Source organism: Astatotilapia calliptera, chromosome 3, assembly GCF_964374335.1.
Source record: "Astatotilapia calliptera chromosome 3, fAstCal68.1, whole genome shotgun sequence".
Lineage (NCBI taxonomy): Eukaryota > Metazoa > Chordata > Actinopteri > Cichliformes > Cichlidae > Astatotilapia > Astatotilapia calliptera.
In genome coordinates, this window is record NC_137424.1 from 20,284,183 (window position 1) to 20,308,191 (window position 24,009).

The following is a 24,009-nucleotide window of genomic DNA, read 5'->3' on the forward strand; positions in this document are numbered from 1 at the left end:
ATATTAAACATGAGGATTTATTCAAAAATACAGAGTCAGGAACAACATCTAGACACACATTACCTCTCAGCAGCAGAAGAACAGCCTTTAAAGTTTATAAAAGCATCCTTCGACTCGTTGCTCTTTAAGGAAACACAGCTGGGTTCAGGTCCAGGAGATTCTGGCCTCTTATTGATCCTAAGAGAAAAACAATAAATGTAACAGCTTCATGAGACAGGAAGGAAAAACTGGAAATATTAAATTAAAGACATGATGAACAATCTCATAAAAATAATGTACTTACTCTTTGTCACATAACAGTCTTTTGTTAAAGTTTACAATAACACCCTTGCTTAGTCTTTGCTCTGTACTGCAGTACTTGCACTGGTTTCACTGGACAAGTCTGCATGTGAATCTACAACTGATCTGACATTGTGGCACAAACACAGTAAACAAACACTACGAGCACCTTGTTTCATGTGCAGTGGCTTTCTTCTCATTCTGTTACTGAACACTGTATGAAAAGCCTGTCACTGCCAGCATCCTTCCAGCCCCACGACAACAAGACCAACTCACATCTTCACAACACCAAGAATTTTTCCCCTTTTCTTTGGAGAAACTGAGAAGCCAATAGGATTGTAGCTCAAACTTGCCCACAGTCCTGCTTCATCACTGCTCACTCCTACCTGTGTTGGTGCTGAGTGGACAGTCATAGCCTGCTGCTAGCATGAATGCTAAACGTACTGCTGTGGATGATCAGCAGAAAAACATGTGGTCAGTTTGACTGTTTGCTGTATTTAAAGTCTTTTTCTCAGTTCGTCTGTATTCAAAGTGCATTCGGGGCTTTAGCTGACAGCTCTTTGTGCTAACAAACTAAACTCTCTTAGTTTAAGCCAGCAGACTTTACCAAACACAAAGCCTGCTGCTGCCTCCATGGGTTAGCTTGTGTGACTGGTGTTTACACCAATGAAATCTAAATCACACTACAGGGAGTGCAGAATTATTAGGCAAATGAGTATTTTGTTCACATCATCCTCTTCATGCATGTTGTCTTACTCCAAGCTGTATAGGCTCGAAAGCCTACTACCAATTAAGCATATTAGGCGATGTGCATCTCTGTAATGAGAAGGGGTGTGGTCTAATGACATCAACACCCTATATCAGGTGTGCATAATTATTAGGCAACGTCCTTTCCTTTGGCAAAATGGGTCAAAAGAAGGACTTGACAGGCTCAGAAAAGTCAAAAATAGTGAGATATCTTTCAGAGGGATGCAGCAGTCTCAAAATTGCAAAGCTTCTGAAGCGTGATCATCGAACAATCAAGCGTTTCATTCAAAATAGTCAACAGGGTCGCAAGAAGCGTGTGGAAAAACCAAGGCGCAAAATAACTGCCCATGAACTGAGAAAAGTCAAGCGTGCAGCTGCCAAGATGCCACTTGCCACCAGTTTGGCCATATTTCAGAGCTGCAACATCACTGGAGTGCCCAAAAGCACAAGGTGTGCAATACTCAGAGACATGGCCAAGGTAAGAAAGGCTGAAAGACGACCACCACTGAACAAGACACACAAGCTGAAACGTCAAGACTGGGCCAAGAAATATCTCAAGACTGGTTTTTCTAAGGTTTTATGGACTGATGAAATGAGAGTGAGTCTTGATGGGCCAGATGGATGGGCCCGTGGCTGGATTGGTAAAGGGCAGAGAGCTCCAGTCCGACTCAGACGCCAGCAAGGTGGAGGTGGAGTACTGGTTTGGGCTGGTATCATCAAAGATGAGCTTGTGGGGCCTTTTCGGGTTGAGGATGGAGTCAAGCTCAACTCCCAGTCCTACTGCCAGTTTCTGGAAGACACCTTCTTCAAGCAGTGGTACAGGAAGAAGTCTGCATCCTTCAAGAAAAACATGATTTTCATGCAGGACAATGCTCCATCACACGCGTCCAAGTACTCCACAGCGTGGCTGGCAAGAAAGGGTATAAAAGAAGAAAAACTAATGACATGGCCTCCTTGTTCACCTGATCTGAACCCCATTGAGAACCTGTGGTCCATCATCAAATGTGAGATTTAAAGGAGGGAAAACAGTACACCTCTCTGAACAGTGTCTGGGAGGCTGTGGTTGCTGCTGCACGCAATGTTGATGGTGAACAGATCAAAACACTGACAGAATCCATGGATGGCAGGCTTTTGAGTGTCCTTGCAAAGAAAGGTGGCTATATTGGTCGCTGATTTGTTTTTGTTTTGTTTTTGAATGTCAGAAATGTATATTTGTGAATGTGGAGATGTTATATTGGTTTCACTGGTAAAAATAAATAATTGAAATGGGTATATATTTGTTTTTTGTTAAGTTGCCTAATAATTATGCACAGTAATAGTCACCTGCACACACAGATACCCCCCTAAAATAGCTCAAACTAAAAACAAACTAAAAACTACTTCCACAAACATTCAGCTTTGATATTAATGAGTTTTTTGGGTTCATTGAGAACATGCTTGTTGTTCAATAATAACATTATTCCTCAAAAATACAACTTGCCTAATAATTCTGCACTCCCTGTAATGTGTCCTCCAAGGTGTTTGGTGGGAGCACTGAGTGAAACATAAGAGCTCTGGTAAAATAACAAACAGGGCTGTGAGAGCAACTGAAGTGATAAAAATACTGTTTAAAGATAAAAAACACTTTGATGTTCTCTCGTCACCTAACAAAGTCCAAACCCTGTGAACTATTTGAGCTTTAATAATTGTGGATTCAGGTATCCTGAACCCATCTTTGGACATTTGTAATTAAATATTTTATAACTCCATCAAAGACTCCTGATGTGGCTGTTTGGAGAAGGAAAAGAGGGACAAAGTGGAGCGTCGAGCTGAGGCTTCATTCACTGCAAACCTACAGTTATGTTTTCTTATTTCTGCTGTTTGCATGTTCACAGCTGAAATAAAGCTGCCTCTTTGACTTCATCCTGTTGTGTTTGGGTCCAATCCTGCCTGCCACACAGCGCTACAGGACAAAGTCTAATATTTTTATCTTTTTAATGAATCTTTGGTCATATTTATCCAGGAAAACACAAACATGTAAAGGAGTCATCACAGGTCTCTGACCTCGTTGGTCCAGGTTCAGCACTGAAGTCTGGAGGTTTATGTTTGGACCAGTCACTCCTCACAGATGGACAGCTGGATCCTGCAGACTGTGACCTCTGACCTCTGCAGACACAAACATGTTTTATTCAATGATCAATTCTCTGATAAAGTGATTGAAGCAGCTGTGATCACACAGACTGCAGATAATGCAGCTGTTTCCTGTCAGTAACAGTCCTCTTAGATTAGAGTTCAGCTTTTTACAGGAAAACAAATGTCCCTGAATGCAACAGTGAGACACAGTCTGCCTGTGTGGCTGTGATAGCTGCCGTTAGGAGCGCTCATGTGTTTGCAGTTAGACGAGGAGATGTTACCATCATGGACACGTTAACAAATCCTGCAGCATCACGTGGCACAAACACTTTGTGTTCCTGTCATCTGCAAGCAACAGGAAGTTCATTAATAAAGGCGGGATGGAGACGTGCCTGTGATGGTTCTCCTTCATCCAGCTGTTACACACATCTGGGCTCACACGACGAGCCTTTGTCTAATACAGCAGCTGCTCTCTGAACACTTTTCTGAAGAGGAGCTGCACAAACCTTTGTTTGCTTTCTAGAGCAGCGTATCAAAGTCAAACTACCCACTGCTAGCAGCTGTTTCTATCATAGTTTAGGATCCAGATGTGTGAGGTCTAGATTTACACCTCTGATTAAAATACATAGTTAAAAACAGCCAATTGAGTCCAAATGTGTCTTAAACCAGATAAACTGACAGTTACAGCTGAGCCTGTGTGTCCTTGGAGACACTGCTCTGCTACAGAGATGCATTTTAGAAACCAGGAAACATCAAAATCATTTAAATCAGAGAGTTCTTGTTACTAACAGCTCACCTCTCTGCAGCGGACACAGGCTGGACTTTAAAATTAACGATGTGACCATTAGACGCGTCACTCTTACAGGACACAGAGCTGGGTGGAGGTCCAGGCTGGTTCCTGTGAATAATGATGGAGCAGTGATGTGAGTGCTGAGCTGTGACATGGAGAAGAGTCATGGACAGTTAGAGATGGTCATCTCACCTCTGAGCTTTGGTCTGGCTCTCATGTTCCCCACACAGAGTGCTTTTAGAGGGAGGGACTCCCTCCTCTCTGTCCTCACACTGATCCATGCTGCTCAATTCACATCAGCTCACACACACTTTCTACCTTCACCTGCAGAGGAAACACAAATCAGCCCAGCGACACACTGACTGACCCACTCAGCACCCACTGATTAATTCAGACACGTTTTAATCCCCAAAAGTTGATTCTGTTCATCTGGATGTTTTCAGTGGGAGAAACGTTTCATGACTCATCCAGGTGACTCCTTCAGTCTCAGCTGACTGCAGGTTTCCAACCTTATAAACAGGACATTTGCACAATGGCTGGGAGGTCATGACCATTGATCAACAACCACTGATCAATGGCCATGAGTCCCATTCACAGAGAGTTGGGGAATGTCTGCAATCACAGCATTACTAACCTAACCCTTACCTGGATGATTGAGCATCCAGACACTTTTTAATATTTTACTAATTTCTGAAGCTTTTTACCAACTTTGATCAAATTGGTCTGCTGTCATTTTATTGTTGACAAAAAGAGATTTTGAGTTTGAGTGTTGACGTTTCCATGTGGGACTGTTGCTGCAACACCAGGATGTTACTACAGAATACACTTTATATTGTGAGCACTTGGATGTTAGTCCAGTGGTCCTAAACTGACACACCTGCACCTGGATTCATTCTGACCAGATTTTAACCCAACAGTGTTTCATACTTAATACATCAGACACAAACTCTGCAGCTGTCATTGTGTGCAGTGTGTGTGCAGTGTGTGTGCAGCGGGACACCGTGTCCTATGAGTGTTATACTACAATAAACAGAGCCTGACCGCGGGCATAAAGAGGGCAAAAACTCTTTATGCTCTAAAGATGAAGCTCTGTTTCTCTTCAAATGAGCCTCAGAGCATGTGGAGGGTCATTGAACGCATCACAGATTACCTCAAGAACAACAGGCTGAAGAACATAAAAACAAACGCAGAGTTTCTGTCTGACGGTTTGAACATGAAACAGGAATTATTGAGCAAAAACGGCCAGTTTACTAATTTATGATCAATCATCAACGCATTCACCTACAATACACGAATGAACATCACCAGTTAAACTGAAAATAACCTGCATACAAATACGACAGCAGACTATAGCGAACGAGCAGAGAAATGCATTTTATAGATGAAGTGTTGGCAGCGACTCTTAGGACAGCCCTGTCTCACTGTCAGCAGTTAAACAACATCCACACACTGGAAGCCCGTTTGCGTCACTAAAAAAAAGAAGGATCCAGAACTCGAAATTTCGACTTATTAACTTGGAATTTTGAAAAAACTAACTCAAAATTAAGAGTTAGTGCTGTCAATCAGTCATTTACGTGAATGACGTAATTTCCTTGTTACCCGGAAGCTGAAGCCCTCAGCTACAAATGCTACAGCTAAGACACCAGAATTACAGCCAGTCATAAATGCACAAGTCGCTGATTATTGTCTGTGTGGCTTCACAAATGATGAAATCCTTCTGTTATTAGCTGAATCACATGGCGTTAATATCAGCTAACGTACTCTCGAAAGCGCCGATTTGTTGCGATGCGGGTTTGAGTTCGCATTGTAGCTGGATTACTGATTGGCAGAACTAACTCGACATTTCGAGCTACTTTCCTCAAAATTTTCGAGTTATACGTCGAAATTTCGAGAATGGATCCTTTTTTGTGGCGGAAACGGGCTTCCGTAACAGACTGATGGAGGCAGGAGAAGCTGCCTACAGACATCAGTCAGTGGATCCACAGTAACATCGAGTTCAGCTGCTGATCATCAACTGTTTCTGTCTCGTTCCCAGACTCTGATCTCACATAAAACGAAGCAGATTTATGCTGAAACTAAGCTGCACACAGCTGATGTTATACAGGAAAACAGTACAGACTGCTAACGTTACCTTAACTTCGAGACGATCAACTGCGCCACAACATTCACGAAAGCGAAAGTAAAAGCGACGGAAGGAAACGCCCAGAGAGGCGTTTGAGGGACGGTCAGAGTCAGGAACCTCAGAAACGCATCAGGCTGGAGTTTAATTCTGTTTTCATCTTTAGAAACATCTGGAAATAGTTATAAAAACGCTGCGTAATAAAGAAAAATAGTGTAGATTAGTTTGAGTTGTGTTTAGCTGAGCTGTGTCTTTAATCTGAAGTTCATTTTGTGGAGGAGCAGCAAGACTTTCAGTGTTACTCTCAGAGAAAGCCTCCCAAATGTCTGTTGTCTTAATAGTGGAATTATCTGGAAAATGAACCAGTTCTTATGAGCTGCTTTTCTGTATGAGCAGTCACAGCATTTTATACAGCGTGCTTCATTCACACAAGCACTTCTTTTTCTAACAATGACACTATGATGGATGCATCGGAGAGCAAGTCGGGGTTCCACATCTTGCCCAAGGATACCGTGGCGTGCAGACTGGAGCAGCCAGGGATCAAACCTCCAACCTTCCAGTTAGTAATTCTACCTGCTGAGCTACAGTCTGTACTTCCTGAACAACACACACTCCTTTTGTTTCTTTATTTCCAGTAGCAACCAGGACCATAATGAACCCTGACTCCCACAGACACTCAGGAGCCACCTGCCCAGTAAGTCACCCGCTAACTGCAACTATCAGAGCCCTGACCTTCTGCAGAGACGAGTCACACTGAACACAGCAAGTGTCCCTGCTCTCAGATACAAAACCTGCCTTTAAAAGTTCAGAGTAATGAAATCAGCAGTTCTGATTCTAGAATCTGTAGTCTCACACACATGTGCAGAGCACTTTTGTTGTTTTGATTCACATCAGGTGATATTCTGCTGCAAACAACTAATGAGGACATTTTCTAAAAGCTTTGAGTGTCCATCAGGATCCTGTAGAAACAGCTTCTGGCTGCAGCTGCTGTGGAGCTCCACAGTAACCGGAAACACGTAACTTCAGTTAAATCGACTTTGACAGCGAAACTAAATTGCGTTTTTGTTACTATTGATGCTGCTGAGAAATAAAAATGGTTTTAAGTTTTTTTAACACTCTGGGTTTGTTCATAAAAATTCCCCTAAATTGTTCGTGGCCAAAAGTGACACTTGCTGTTTCGCTGATTCATTTTTTTTTTTTACAGTACATCGTGTTGTGCGTTCTGATTGCTGTAGACCATTGTCAATCAATCTAGTCCAGTGTCTCCTGTACAGGAGCGGTCCCTAATAGGCCCACGGACCGGTCCGTGAGTCTTTTGGTACCGTTCCGCGAGAGTTGATCCTCCGGTGTGAAATGTATGGTTGTAGTTGTGTGTCTTATTTTGAAAGAACTATTTACGCGTTACCATAGTGACCAGAGAGCATTAAAAAGCAGAGAGGAGGATGTCACTGTCATTGTTGTTGGCGCACAGCTCAAGTCACATTTATTATTATATTTACAAAACACCACAGTTTCTTTTTTTTTATTCTTTTGTTGTATTTATCCGCGACACCTTAAAGGTCGTTCCCTGAAAATATTGTCTGACATTAAAGTGGTCTGTGGTGCAAAAAGGTTGGGGACTCCTGCTGTACAGTACAGAATGCGTTTAGCTTGTCGAATTTACATAAATCTTCGATCGCTAGCAGTGTAACTCTGAAGTGCTGCACTGTGTGTTTGTACGTTTTCTCCCAAACAAAAACAACAATGCCGACGAAACGTTTTGCACCCTCAAATGCACCTTTAGGTTTCATTCCATGATACTGGACTTATGTTTCTACGAAGGTTTGAACTCTAAGAGTGTTTAACATGATAGTGATTTATTGATTCTAACCCTAAATCTATCCAGTAATGTCTGCACATATTTTCAGTACTGATTTTAAAGTGTTTTAATCCTTCTGTCACTCAGGGAACCCAATAAGGATTCAAATACTTCAAAAGTCAACCAATGACATTGATGTGTAAGACTATTTAATAATTATTTATTTTTTATATTTCATTTATTCATTCATTCTTTGCACTGTGATTTAACCCATCTTTGTGTAAAGCAGGGGTGTCAAACTCCAGGCCTTGAGAGCCAGCGTCCTGAAGCTTTTAAATGTATCTCTGCTGCAACACACCTGAATAAAATTATTAGGTCATTAGCATGGCTCTACCCTACTCAAGTAAATTTAAATAAATGTAAGTACATACCACCAGGTAGCTCCACTCGTACCCAGTGTAACGGGAAGTGAGAGGGTTAGGTTTTGTCGCTTTGAATGTTCAGTTGTGTGATGCAGCGATTAACGTTTGAGTAAAATATTGGGCTCCCTCGTGTCTTCCCTACATTCCTCCACAATGTGCGTTTTTGCAAAAATGTACTTCTAGAAGTACTTTTATTGCACGATGTTCATTCACTCATGAGCTGCTGCAACATGAATCAAATGGCTGAACTGCCACCTTGGCGTGCAGTCAAGTTCTACAGTCTGCTAATGATCTAATAATAAGTATTAATATTCCTCACTCACCTTACTAAATGTTTGTGAACACAGCCAGAAACATTTGCATCACAAACACAGACTAGTGTTTATTAGCAGAAGCTTTTGGGTGGTTGCTCTCAAACCTGTGTACAAGTTGAAGCATTAATGGTCCCTTCACTGATTTCCAGGTATCCAATGTCAGGGCTAACAGATGGATTCAGACGCAGGCAGCGTTCTGGCAAGCAAAGGGTTGACAATTTATTAACACAGAAGGGAAACCACAGTGATGTGTATATACAGTGAATGGGGCAGGGCTTCAGGGCTCCAGGGGAAGGAATCCACACTCGCTCCCCACTCGGCCCAAACTCCGCCACTCCTCTTCTTACGCACACTCGCTTCTCCACAGCCACTCTCGCTCCAATTTCCACTTATGTTGACACACACAGGGATCACAGGTCAGGGTCCGCCACCAGTTCCGGGGAGATCTAAACACAAAGAGTCCAATTAGATCAATACGCCACACAACACTGAGAGAGTTTGTCTTAGGAGAGCTGAGAGCACGAACATGGGAGGTTCAACGTTCCAGTGCCGAATACTCCGTGCCGCAGCGTTAAATAGGCAAGGGGGACGCCGCCTGATCAGCAACAGGTGTAGAAATCACCGCAGATACGTGGGCCAAGGGTGAGAGCCCACAATGAGCTCCACCCAGGGAAGCAGGAGAGAAAACAAAACAAACCTGTGGCCAACATGAGCGAGCCGGAGAGGCACAGGGACCATGACAGCCAATACCAAGTGCACAAGTTCACCCCAGATGGTTCCTCTTCTCTGTAACTTGGAGGATGTGGAGTAGGCTGTATTTTAATCAAAGACATATCAATCAATCAATCAATCAATCAATCAATCAATCAATCAATCAATCAATCAATCAATAACCATGTCTAAAAACAACACAGGTTGACCAAAGTGCTGTACACAGTAAAAGAAAAAGTAAAAAGTAGAAACAAATACACACAATGAACAAAACAAAAAATAATCCCAAATTTCGTTTTTTTTTCTGAAGGGGTCAAACACTTTTATGCAAGAATGACAGCGAGGTGAAAAACCTTCACCCGCAAGAAAACTCGAGCTGTGACTCATAGTACGAACACACACCTCACAGTAACACACTTTGTTTAATGTGAACTTTTTGCCAAGCTAGCTAATCCTGACCAACACACCAGACACAGAAGATAAAGGAACGATGTTTTACTGTTAGAGACAGAAAGGTTAAAACATTTTGGCAGAGGGCTAAAAGGGGCTAAAATTACCCAAAAAGAAATTCCATTTGACCAAAAACACTTAATTTTTAAAAAATTAAGTATATAGTTATGAATAATGAACAAATAATTAACAAACTGGGGTTTATAAATCGTGTAACACATCCTTATGGTAAGAAATTTTACCTTAATGCGTTACATGTGTTAGAAGTCAATGTATCTTTAACAATATGCTCCTTATTTTATATCTCCTGATCCTTCACAGAGCTGCATGAACCTGTTGTTGATGTCAGAGAGTCAAACTCTGCTGAAGAGTGGGTTGTTTCCTGTTCAGCCACTGGTCGACCTGCTCCCACTGTAACACTCTCACAACAACACCTCAGCTTCTCACAGTACAACACTGTCAGTGTGTCCAACACCAACGCTACATTCACTGTCACCACTACAGCTGTGCTCTCAGGTTCACGTAAACACAGCACACAGGTGGGATGTGCAGCACGAGTGCTCTCTGCTCCTCACAGAGAGGTGATGGAGACGATTCCTGAGGTCCAGCAGACGTCAGATTATCAGTGATGGTGAGAAACTGAGATGCAATAACAATGCATTGTGGTAGTATGCATTTTCTCTTTGATCAATAATTGATGTATTCATTTTGATCAGTGTCACATTTTTCCTGCTTTTTCAAGTTTCCTCCTGGATCATTGTATTAGCTGCAGTATTGGTGATGATGGTGTTTGTCAGTGTTGCTGCTCTGCAGTAGGCTACTCTTTAAAGAAAAAGACCAGATAACTTTCATTTTTCATTTCTTGTCATTTTTTTCTACACCAAAATCTATCCAATAATATCTGCATAACATTTTCTACTTGTGATTTAGTTATTAATTCTTTGCTTCATGATTCAATCGGTCTTTGTCTAGTATTAAATTTTATGTTTCCCATTTAATCCCACTGGCTTTAAAGTGTTTCACCAGATTTTTACGAAGTATTTCCAGTCTTTTGTTGTCTCTGTCCCAAATGTTCTGAAATGTGTTGCATGTATTAAAAGAAGTTGGACCAAAAAATGTACTATGTACTTATAAACTTACATTTATGAAAGCTGAACAAACATTGATGTACTTGACTTTTGTAACAGTGAAAAGGCGATCTGTTTTTATTGATAAATATATATGTTTGCATTACTGTTATTTAGATTGCCATGTTAGAACGTAGCAAACAACATTGTTTGTTCCTCTATGGTTTCTTTATTTTTACAAATCTAAATGTTTTTGGTCAAAAGATTAATAATTTCATATTGAGGTCAGATGGTCAGCAGTTTTGATGTTTTTGCAGAGATTTTATTTTTTGCAAAATAGCACAAGTAAACATTAAAAGTAGTTCCTAAATCAAGGCATTTATTATTAAGGCGGCCATTATTATGGCCCTGTGTGGAAAAAGTGATTGCCCCCTAAACCTAATAACTGGTTGGGCCACCCTGAGTAGAAACATCTGCAATAAAGCGTTTGGGATAACTGGCAATGAGTCCTTTACGAGGTGCTGGAAGAATTTCTGCCCACTCATCTTTGCAAAATTGTTGTAATTCAGCCACACTGGAGGGGTTTTGAGTATGAACCACCTTTCCAAGGTCACAGCACCTCAATCAGATTCACGTATGAACTTTGGCTAAGCCATTCCAAAGTCTTTATTTTGTTTTACTTAAGCTGCTTAGAGGTGGACTTGTTGGTGTGCTTTGGATCAAGTGCACTTCAGCTTGTGGTCGTGAACAGATGGCCAGACATTCTCCTTCAGGATCCCAGAAACTGGATTCTGTTCATCTTGACGTTGCATCTCCAGACTGAGAGATCTCAATTACTTTGTTTCTTATTTGCTTCTGAATTTCCTTGGATTGCGCCATGATGTGTAGTTTTTGAGGATCTTTTGGTCTACTCTACTTTGTCAGACAGGTCCTGTTTAAGTGATTGATTCAGCACAGGTTTGGCAGTAATCGGGCCTGGCTATGACTATGGAAAAATTGTATATTTTCTATTGATAAATGCAAATATTTTATGTCTGTTATGTGCATTGCCGTGTGGAGAATATAAGGAAAACAATTGTGTGGTTTACATTGTTTCTTCCTCTTAGATTTCTTGATTTTTTTTAAAAATTGCAATAACTTTATGTTAATTTCAGTGCACTTTCACATTTCTTTAAATTCAAACTACAGTCCTGTGAATAACTAGAAACACTTCTAGCAGCACAAATGTGAGCTAATTGTTTTCTGCTTGACTTTATCAGTCTCTCATATTGTTGTGGAGGAATGTTGGCCCACTCTTCATTACAACGTTGCTTCAGTTCTTTGAGCTTTGTGGGCATTTATTTAAGCACAGCTCTCTGAATGTCCCAGGTTGAGGTCTGGACTTTGCTTTTCAGCTATTCTGCTGTAGATTTGCTGCTGTGTTTGGGATCATTGTTCGACTGCAAGACCTAAACTTTACCTATTAAACAGTTAACTCTGTATTTTACACTTTATGTGAATATTGTTGCAGATTTCAATTATTAATGTTTTTATAACTTTGTTCTTTCTTATATTTAATATTATACAATATTTATACTTCATGTCTCTGTCTTCTTTTGAACACTCCAGCACAGCATCACTATAACTTTGTCCTCACTGACAATAAAGCTGTTTTATATATTTCATTGCAAATGTTTCAAGCAATTTGTAGCTGTATCTTAAGATATTTTGTTAATAATATAGTATTTTATATTGTTTTTTTCCCCATATTTGAGAAATATTTAACATGTAAAAGTCTGTTTATGTACAATTTGGTGATATTAGCCCTGATTATTGGAGGAACTTGTACATGAAGCAGATTTCTGAGACTTCAGATTTGAAGGTTGTTGTCATATAATCTAAATGATGGCAGATTAACGTTCCCTACCTCTGTCCTACAACCACAGGACTCCTTTGCATTCGACTGATAGAAATTTCAAGCTCAGTGTTAATGAAGATTTCAAAGGCCTTAGTGCAGGGGTAGGGAACGTCTAAAACCTGCAGGGACACCGGCCCTCGAGGCCTGGAGTTCCCTACCGCTGCCTTAGTGTGAAAGGAATGAAGCTGTAGCGCCTCCCAGTGGTTGAAAAGAGGTACACAAGAGGTTTTTGCAACCTGCTGTTTAATGAAGGTAATCAGCTGGGACAAAGGTACATTATGAGAATAATATCTCTGACAAACCTCTACCTCAATTAAAAGATGCATTTTGATTTACATGAATGCATTTCATCTTCTCTGCAAAGGCTACACAACCTTCTTTGCCATTTGAGTGTGTCCAGTCCAGCTGAAACCAGCTCATTACTGATGGCATGAAAACGATCTGTGAGGTAACATTTTTACTGTCATTCATTCCTGTTGAAAACTTGTCACGTGTTTGCTTAGGTTCTTCTCAATAATCCTCCCGTATCCTGTGTAAAAACTACCCGAGCTTAAAGTATACAGACTGTCGGGAGGGGCGAGACGGGAATTTTCATTGCATATATATATATATATTAAAATACAGATAGCAGCAGCCACGAAAACATAGGCAAGAGAGAGCATAGCAGTGTCGTAGATGTAGCCAAATAAGACAGATAAATTAAGATGGAAAATCCCCAAAACAAAACCCAATCTTTAGTGTGGGAGCATTTCCATGTCATTCCCAAAGGTGTAATTATTTTCAGCGACTGCAAACTGAACACAAACTTTTCATAACTGAGTTTGTTTCTTCAGTTGTATTTTGGTAATGCTGTTGTACAGCAGGGAAGCAAACACAAGTGCTAACGCTAACAACATCCAATCAGGATTTATTGGTTAGATCAAAGCTAACATCTGCATTACATGTGAGCACTACACATGTTATTTAACATATATAACGTATAAGATTTTTACATCTTTCTCTTTCCCTCGAGAAGAACTGCTAAAACTGTAGAAATAACATTACAGAAAAGCAGGACATGCTCAAGCAAAACATTATAGAAAGTCTGTCACGGTTCTGGCTCAGTTTGACCCAGTATTTTGAGTTGTCATGTTTTTGCAGGTTTAGTTTAGTTCCATGTGTCATTTTCTGTCTCTCTCTCTATGTCGAGTCTGCGTCTTAGTGTGATGGTTTCTTGTTCCTGTTTTATTGTGAAGGTCTGCGTCTCATGTGAGTGTGTTCAGTTTGACCTCTGTCTCGTCTTGGTGATTATTCCCAGCTGTGTCCACCACCTGTGTGTAATTCCCCTGTGTTTCTCTGTGTATTTAAGTCGTGTCCTCTGTCATTGTAGTTGCTGGTCCGTCTGTGTATCCACCATGTCGCACCCGTGTGTTTGTGCTCTGTAGTTTAGTTGTTTCCAGTCTAGTTTAGTTCGTGCTCCATTTGCTGTTTGTCCATATTTATTTTTGTGTTCAATAAACCACCTTCACTTCTCCACTACTGCCTGCGATTGGATCCTCATTTATTATTTTCACACGGCTCTCCTCACCCGCCGTGACAGTACGGACCAGCCAGATATGGATCCAGCGGCAGTCACCCCACCTAGGGAGCTTCAGGAGGCCGTTATCGACTCTGCTTCTAAATTGATTTACCAGCTGTTAGAGCATGAGGGAGAAGTGTCTCTTTACACTGTGGAAGCCAACCTACAACACCTTATTTCCAGTTACCCCTGGTTATTGGACTCACTGCGTCCGCTCGTACAGAATTTTGTTCTTCACGAGCTTCACCTACACCCCCCCCCCCCGCCGCTACCGCTCGCCTGCTCATGCAGTGATATCATCAGTGACAAGTCAGGTGATAGAGGCTAATGCAAAATGGTGTTTCAGTGAGGCAGAATTTATTATGACAATACATTTTTTTAAATACTCAGTATGAATTAAACAGGTTAAAGGTCAATGCTCTGTTGTAATATAAAGACAAAATGATTGACAGCAGCCCAGCAATATCAGTAAAACGCAAATTAGCCACATGGTGCAATGTAAGGAGCTCTGTGATTGGTTAGGAAAGGACAGACTGGCCACCTCGATTTTTCTTCACTGCACATTGATCCATAGCTTTGCTCTGTAAAGGCTGACAAAGTGCTTTTGCTTTACAAAGACATTCAGCGTCGGTATTCACTCTTTTAAAATGCCACTGAACACTGGAGTGAAATGGAGCCCTGATCCTCAGAGTTTTATTGTTGCTAACATTTCTTATAGATAGCACAGATAGTGCCCCACTGCAGTAATCACTCATGTCTAGATATTCCTGTTAAAAAGGAGTTTTTCCTCCCCACTGTAACATGGCCAACATAGCAAACGGATAACCCAGCTGAAGCTTCAGACAGCCGTCAGACAGTGAAACACTGCCATCTGCTGGATGCGAGTAACACAGACGCTGAAGGAAAAGCACTCAGAAGGAAAAGCACGCACACTTGGAAGACTTGACCATTTGCACAAAATGAATGGCTGACACTGGACAGATGAGAGAATGTGGATGGTCACACCCTCGTGCATTAAAGAGGGCTTTCAGTTCATTGAAAACACAAAACCAAACACACAAAAGACACAATGAGACAGCTGATCAGTTTGCTTCACTAAATCATCGACACAAGCCGTGTTGTAGAGGGTACTGCAGCCGTGGCAGGTTATCATCTTAATGTGGCCCTGACACTCCATCGTACGCCACAAAGCTGTGAATAAATGAAAAGCAAAGAGGCATCATCACTAACATAATAACTGTAGAAGTTATCCCGCTGCATTACATTTATCAGGATATCGTAATAAATGTTCATATGTTGCTTTGACCCATCACTGTTGTCATTAATATCGCTACGTGACACTGGACACTTCCTGTCATTCATATGTCCTGACTTTGTGATCAGTGTAGCAGCTTGAAAATAACTGCTTGGTTAACAGCAGGTGTACAGGCAGGTGCTCTGATCAAATAACATGTTTGGCTAAAGAAACAGAAAATAAAAACATGTAAATAGGAACACCCACATCTCTACTTCTTCTTCTATTTTCCATTTCACACTTACAAAAAAGTTCTCCTGCGTAGGTGTTGAGACAAATATATGTCAATTTAATACTTCAGACAGGCCCCAGAGCAGGTCTGAACAATTAGTCCACTTAAAATCAAAACTGCAATTTGAAACCATGCAATTAGCAATTTTGCAAAGAAAACTTGGCTAGGCTAAGCTAAGCTAACTGTTAGACAAAGTAGAGGAGTTGGAAGAGTAAAGGATTGTGGTTAACTCCAGTTCAACTTAACATTAAATTAAACTGACAAATATCATGTTTATATTCATATCTTAGTCTTCTGATGAGCTCTATCTTATAAATCTATTAGACTCAGACGAGGTCGGCACAGGGACAGGCCTCGGGGGTCCAGGCCCACCCAGTGAAGTGCTTCTTCCCCAACATCTTCTGATGTACTTCATTTATACATTTTGGTAATGAAGTACTTAAACTACCACCTCACTGATTAGTTATTGCAGTGTGAGCTCAGTTCAATTAATCAGGTCACAGTAGTTTAGCACTTCTACAGCAATCATGCAACCAGCATGACTGAGGAGGACACTGGGTGGACGGGCTTTGCAGGTCAGACTTTGAAACTATCTTTTATTGTCATTACGCCAAAAGCAGTGAAATTATATGCTGTCCCATTCAGTGCAAATAAAGAATCTGTGTTTACTGACAGGACAAAGCACTGAACATGATTTCATCTGTTAACCTGGACAAATTCCAAAACAATTCCTTATTATTTCTTTTTCTTAAGTAAAACCAGTAAAAGCTTCTACTTCAAAAATATGGACTTAACACTGAGATCCTGATATTTTAGACCAGTTGAATTTAGATGATCTTTTTTAGTTCGTTCAGTTTGCTGGTTCTAACGACGACGGTCTTCATCAGTTTTAATGTCACTGTGACTCATATCTCTGCATGGCTGTTTTGTTCTGAGTGCACTGTGACAATGAAGTTAAGATCCGGTGATCAGCACAGCAGCCTGGGAGTGACTGCTTGGTTAACGACAAGGTTTACAAGACCTGATCAAATGTCACACTGGAAATATTTTGCAAGTGAAACAGCAAATGAAAAAATGTAAATATGTTAACTGGACCACCTACATTGTTTCGAGAGCAGAACTAAAGAGTGCGACCCATCACTTCAGTTTCAGCATATAATTTCTATTTAACACTCAAAAAAATCTGTTGTACAAGTATTAAAAATATATTCACAAATGAAATTTACATGCCTGAGATGAAAACATTACTCATACAAGTTGTCAGGTAAAGTCTATAGCACTGTTACATCTAAATATGGACACTGAGCTGGGACGATGTCACAGATCTGAGCCTCTGCACCTTCACTATACGTTTGTGTATGTCAGGCCTGTCCTGTATCTCTCCACCACCTGATCCAACACACCACCAAATCCTGATCAGCTGATCATCTCTGCTCCTCTAATCACCTGAATATCCAAGTATCCGAAAGTGTCCATCGATCTGACAATACAATTGTAAAACCGATCATTGACCTGTGCCCTAATGTGTTCTGTGCACTTGTGAACACACTTCCTTATGGAGTACGTTTATTAAGGACACTCTTTCATTAGCACACAACAAATAACCTCCAATAAACCTTTTAATAAACTGTCATTGGAGGCTGATGTGTTCTCTCTTGGCTTGTTTTCTTGTTGTGTGCCACACAGAAAATAAATGCATGGTGTCTTAACTCACTGATACGGGGATATCAATGAGCACAGAGTCCAGCCAACGATGGCACAAAGTCAAACCTCCTTCAAGGAAACTGGAGAGTCCAACACTGGCATTGAGGCTACCCCAACAATATCAATATGGTGTAACTTCCTGCTCTAACTCAGGCTCCTTCCCCACAAGAAAGATGATATTTTATGTACTCGAAGTCAGACCTGGAATCTGTGGGTCAGACTTCCTGGGCCCCCGACCCCTGACCTCTGAGATTTTCATGTCTTGTATTTTATAATATTTATCTTTTGTTCTCCTGCCAAAATTGTAAACACTGTCATCATGCCATATTGCACTGTTGTTCGATCAGCTTCATTAAATATGCTTTTATATATACTTTTATCCTTTGTTTTGTTATACATCCATTTAAATCCTCATATGAAATTATTACAACCAACTGGTAGTAAAACAAAAATAAAAAGATTGTTCAACATTTTAACTGCAAATGGTCAAAACACTCACTTTATTTGCCAAAAATTATACTTAAAAAGGGGAAAAAGAAGTGTTAATAGTTTATTTGAAAGGTCAAAATATACCAACACATCTTTTTATTTTAAATCTATTTGTTTGTGCATTAATTTTTTTTCTAAAGCCAGATGTGGAAAAACAGGCTGCATCTACATGCAGGTTCTTGTGGTCAGTGGTCATCATATTTGCATTATCTTTCTGAGTCACAAGCAGGGAAGTGTTAAAGTTTCCTAGAAGTGGTGGGCCAGTGATGTAGGTGTGGATGCAAAGGATTATTTGAGGTGGTGCTGATCAGAAGTATAAAAATCAAAGTGTCCAGATCCAAACACACTTTGTTCCTCTGTGACAGAAGTGAACTAGAACTCACAGCAGCATCTGAACTGCAGAAGAGATCTCTGCTCATCTCCGTCTGCATTCCTCTTTTGCTAAGAACTTATTATGTATCATTTAAAATGATTTTCCTTTTAAAGCTGGGCAGCAGGCTCACGTTGAACATCTCCATAAACTGTCATAATTCTGCTGCTACACTAAACACTGCATTCGGTGAGCACACTAAACTTACGTAAGCTGTATATTTGCACGGTGAGAGACCTGTTTTTGCTGATTTGTGTTCAAATACAACAAGATCTTATTTAAACTGACTGTCAGATGTTGCCTATCCAGTTATGTAATGAACCCACTATATACATTAACCACAGACCCTTCACCACATCTTCATCACCTGCTGTTCCAGACAACCAACTTATACCTGAACCACTGCAGGTTAATCATCATCATTAGTAAAGGAAAAAAAAGGTGAGTGTCTTATTATTTTTATTTTGCAGTGTGTCACTGTTACTACAGAGCACACTGAAACATGTGACAGGAAAGAATAACTGAGTGCAGAAAGGCTTTTATATTAAATCGGATTTAAACTTTGTTCTTAATGAACCGGATCTATTATGACCTGGACTTTTATCTATAAAATGGGCTTGTGAAACCCAGAGAAAAACTCTCTCAATATATCTGTAGATATAAATATATATTTATCCAAATCACATCAAGTAAAAAAGGCAAAATGACAAAATTAAAAAAAAATAATAACAAAAAGTATAAATTAAAACACAAAATTTTAAGGCAAAAACAAATATCTTGATGTCTTAATACGATGAATATAAAATATAAAGTAATACAACAAGGTTAAATATCTAAACATTTAAACTACTTCAGCTTTTCAAAGCTTCTTTTTCCAGTTGAAAATGACATCATCACGCCTGAATCTGCTTCCAGGAGCCGTCCAGATCAGGCTTGTTCAGGATATTTAGAAATCGTCCTAACAGTTGAAAAATAAAAAATAAACAGAGAACAAAGTAATATATATGATTAGAAATAAATAAAAAAGAAAACTATAAATAAAACGACTTCTTTCATTTAAAGAAAAAGGTTTATCAGTCCTCTTGTCGTGTGTGTTTGCAGCTCACAAAGACGACTTACTGAGCTTCAGGATCCAAAAGGATGTATCTGCCAAATTCTTAATGTGGAAAAACGTCCATGTGTTTTCTTCTCCAGGAGACGATGAAGACACTGTTTGTCTGCACGATGCTCGTGCTGCTCTTTGCTTCCGGATTTTCCAAAGTGAACAATTTTCAACCAAGCGAGCACCGACCTGAAGAAACACCTTATGAAAAGTTTAGAAGACAGCATGTAGATGCTAAGATGACTGAAAAGCTGTGTAACACAGAAATATCAAATAGGAATATCTACAAACTTGACAACAGTTGTAAGGAAACCAACACATTCATCCTCAGCATTCCAGCAAAGGTCAAATCCATTTGTAGAGGTGATGGGAGCTACGATGAAAATAGCGGCATGACGTATAGTACCGCAACGTTTCGCATAATTAAATGTAAGCTAAAGCATCAGGGAGCCAGGAAACCCAGCTGCCAGTATGAAGGCAGGCTTCTCACCAACAGGATCATTGTGGTGAAATGTGAAGGGAAGTTACCTGTGCACTTCAATCGGGACCTTCTACCCTCTGAGCGCAACGATGGCGAGCAACTATGAGGAAAGAGTGGTGTGGAGGGGGGCGTGGTCTGCGATGCTGCTGCAGGTCAGATGGATGTACCTGCGCTGCATTTGCTATCACGCCTCGCCAACTTAAAAGGCTTTGTGCTGTCTGAGTTGTTGGTGTTGTGGATGTGTTGGCTGGCAGTCCACAGACAGACTGATTTACACAACTGTGGAAAAAATAAAATTAATAAATAAAATAAATTGGAAAACATAGATGTGTCATTATTTCATATAGATTTCAAATAACATACCATTTGATGTCAACATGTTTTAGTTGCATTTGCAGTGCTCGTGCTGTTATATTCTTATGATTCTGTTCATTTTATGAGTGTATCCTTCAGCCTTGCTTCACATATTTACTGCTGCTTGATCAGCTTTAGTCCTGCTAGCATCAGCACAGGTAGAAACAGATCACACATCAGAGAATCGGCCGTGCATCTAAATGCAAATGGAAACTAAAAATGAAAACATAGATAACTGAGCTGAACTTCATAGATCTGAAAGTTGACCAATGCATACATAGTGCTAAAAATCAGGTATCGGGAAAACACATTATTTTATATTATGCTGATGTCAGGGCTCTGAGTGCGGGCAGGTGGAAATGTGGATCCAAATGCAGGACTCCGAGACGAAATGTAACTAAAACCACAGCTTTTATTGCTGGCATGAAACAAAAACAGAAACCAAACCATGAAACCAAGCAGGAACACACAGGCAGGGTCTGAGGGTACGACGCGACACCAAGCGTGGGAAAACACAGGGCTTAAATACACAGGGTAGTAATGAGGGAATGGGCCACAGAAGGGAGACACAGCTGGGGGAGCTGAACTTCATAGATCTGAAAGTTGACCAATGCATACATAGTGGCAACACATTATTTTATATTATGCTGAAGTCAGTTTTTATCCAATTTTATAACTATATCATATAATAAAGTCTGTTTTGAAGTTTACTATGGTAACAATTCATCTTTTTAGGCTTTTCAGAAACACTGTAACTTCATAGGTATGAACCAACAAACCATTTTTCATCATGACAATAAAAAATAAATCTAAAGGAGATAAACATCACAACTGTTCAACCAAGCATTAAGTCCATTTTGAAACAAAGAACGATGTACACTCAGCCAATCACATGGCAGCAACTCAATGCAGTGTAAAAGGTGAGATGTAAAATAAAACAATTAAAAATATTAATTAATCTTAATCAATCTTAAAATATGAAGCAATCTTCTAACTCCCCTTTACATACAAAGCTGTGGCCAACCTTACAAACCATTTTGAATTTTTCCAGCCGAGGCGTTCAAAATAACCAAACTGCTAATAGTCACGGTTTAATTTGGGCAGCTGCCTGCCTAATATAATGTAAAATCATCACAATATTTTACACAAAGAGAGTAAATGTATCCTTGTACTCAGCTAAGACAGCTGGGCTGCTGTGGCTTGTGTTTATGTTCAGAGTGACATCTGATTTAAAAGCAGACTGTCATGGTTGCGGCTGTGTGCAGGCAGGATGAGGACCCAAACGCAAGCTCACGGAGGCAGGAATGAACTCAAAACACAGCTTTATTGCTGGAGAGAGAAACCATACAACCTAAACGAGGAAACTATAACGTAATACACAGAGAAACACACGGCCATGAATGAGGGAGAACGCGACACAGAACTGAGGGAGACGCAGACATAAATACACAGAGGGTTAACGAGGGAAGTGGGAGCACACGGGGAACACAGGTGACACTGATAATCATAACAAGACACGGCAGGAGTGAACGCAACACTGACGGGAGACTGTCAAAGTAAAACAGGAAGTACACGGAGGTTCAGAGAGGAGGAGAGACAGCACGGGGAGAGCACGGACATAACGGGCTGGGAAAACATGGAATAAAACTCAAGGAGGGGAAACGAGGGCTCACAGATAAACAGAGGGGCACACAGGAGGTAATCAAATAAGGAACATCTTAACAGAAACCATGGCATAAATAAAGAACAACACACAAAACATATGAAAACTAAGAATGCTGGGCCAACATGGCCCAGGATCATGACAGACAGCAAAAGACACTGAGCAGCATATCAGTCAGCATGGGAAAAATGCCATAGATTTAAGGAACCAGGCTAAAATAATTGGTTTCTAGTGGGTTCTATTGTAAGTGCTCTATATTTCAGCATGACATACTGTATGCATCCTACACTGAGAACCCTTGAAGCTGATCATCAGGGTATGCTGTGTACTTCTTACACAGAAGATAAAATAACATGCAAAGATTTTAGATGGTTGTGGTTGGTCCTTACACACAGATGTAAGGTCAAAAAAAAAAAAATCACCCACAATGGATCGTTCACAGACGCTGGTCCAGTGGAACCCACTTCCACAAAGGCTGCACCTGCTCTGGCAGAACAGGAAGCATCAACTACATAGTAGCTATTTTCATAATTAAGACATCAACTATAGGTGTTCCCAAAATGTGCCATGTTGTCTGCACACCTGACAGCTCAATAAGTCCTGTGTTGGTTACAGATGGTGGTTGTTTCCAGAAACAGCACTTGCATAAAACAAGTACAGAGCACTTTATGAGCCAACCTGCTTCTTTAATGAGCATTTAGGTTGTTTGTATTCAGTGTTCACAGATAATATGCTCATTAAAAGGGGGGATCCACTATGTCCTTCTTCACAATCCTGTCTGCCAACTTTAAGAAGAAATCAGAGTGACGCAGAAGCTTTAAAACAGTGTTCAGAATAATCAGTGATGCTTTTATCTGAACTGATGACAGATAAAGATGAACGTGAGTGTGGCAGAAGAGTAAGTTCTCCCTCTTTCTTGGAAGTATACAAAAGTCTGTTGTTTATAAAAAAGTTAATAAACAAACAACAAGTTCTTACAGAATGAGACGTGAAGCCTGGAGACGAGCAGTTCAGACACGCTGTTATTAAATTCTACCTGAGCAGGTTATAGTTCACCTCAGTTACGGAAGAACAAATAACACTTGGCTCTGGGAGCTTCAGTTTTTATACACTGTCGTAGCACCACCCTAAGCCATCATTTGCATCAACACCTACATCACTAGCCCAGCAGTTCTAAGAAACTTCTCTGTTTGTGGTTCAGAACCTAATGTGACACCAATGAGCACAACAGCATGCAGCTGCAGGTTGTTGTTCATACCTGGCTTTACAATAAAGAGCCATGTTTGCAGGCAGCTGTTTGAAGTTTTGTGTAAAATATCATTTTTATAGAAATAAACCAAATGTGTCTAAATATATTAAGTAAACAATCAGAATAAGAACATTTTGAAATAAAATCCAAAAACTGCATCTGGCTTAGTTTTTGTTGAATAAATAATGACTCTGTGTAATATGTCATGTGTTGTATATGTAAGTTGTATTTGTACAATGAAGCCAGGCTTTCTTTGTGTTAGCTGCCTGACAGAACCTAAAACTCTAGTCAGAGATTGCAGGTGTCACAACAGACATGATCAGCTTTCTCTGTCGATCCTATCTTTCTGTTTCACACTCTGTGCACTCATAGAAAAAAATCTTTAAAAAAAACAATCACATGACTCTTCTTCCACACAACATGATCCCTGAGTGCCGCCTGCTCCAACCAGACATGTTCTCACAGCGACGATGCTGATAATTAAAATCTACAAAGAACGTGATAAACATTATTAAAATGCAGCACTGTTAAAGCAACGTGATTAATGCTGCATTAAAATGAGCCTTTAGCACATAGAGATGATTCAACAGTTTCATTTGACTTCATTGTTTCTAAGGCAGATGCTACACCAGTGAAGGTGCACTTAGTTTTCACACACTGCTTCTGCATTGTGTCTTAGTTTTAGTGGATTAAATAATGACACAGTGTTTGTTTGTTTTTCTTTAGTAACAAATGACCTCAGACCAGCTTCTAATATTTTATAAACAAATAAGCATAAATGCATAAACTCAGCCTGGAATCACATGG

The 24,009-nt window shown here is 40.3% G+C and overlaps 1 protein-coding gene and 1 long non-coding RNA gene across 2 annotated transcripts in view; both read right to left on the reverse strand.

The window, feature by feature from the left end:
* Positions 1–24,009, reverse strand: part of LOC113015973 (NACHT, LRR and PYD domains-containing protein 12-like) — a 748,422-nt gene that overhangs the window by 355,219 nt on the left and 369,194 nt on the right. The gene's annotated exons all lie outside the window — the stretch shown is intronic.
* On the reverse strand, positions 8,776–10,029 carry LOC145425269 (uncharacterized). The gene is made up of 2 exons (XR_013905925.1): positions 9,108–10,029; positions 8,776–9,027 (listed from the first exon to the last, which is right to left on the reverse strand). It is a non-coding gene; the product is annotated as an uncharacterized LOC145425269 (long non-coding RNA).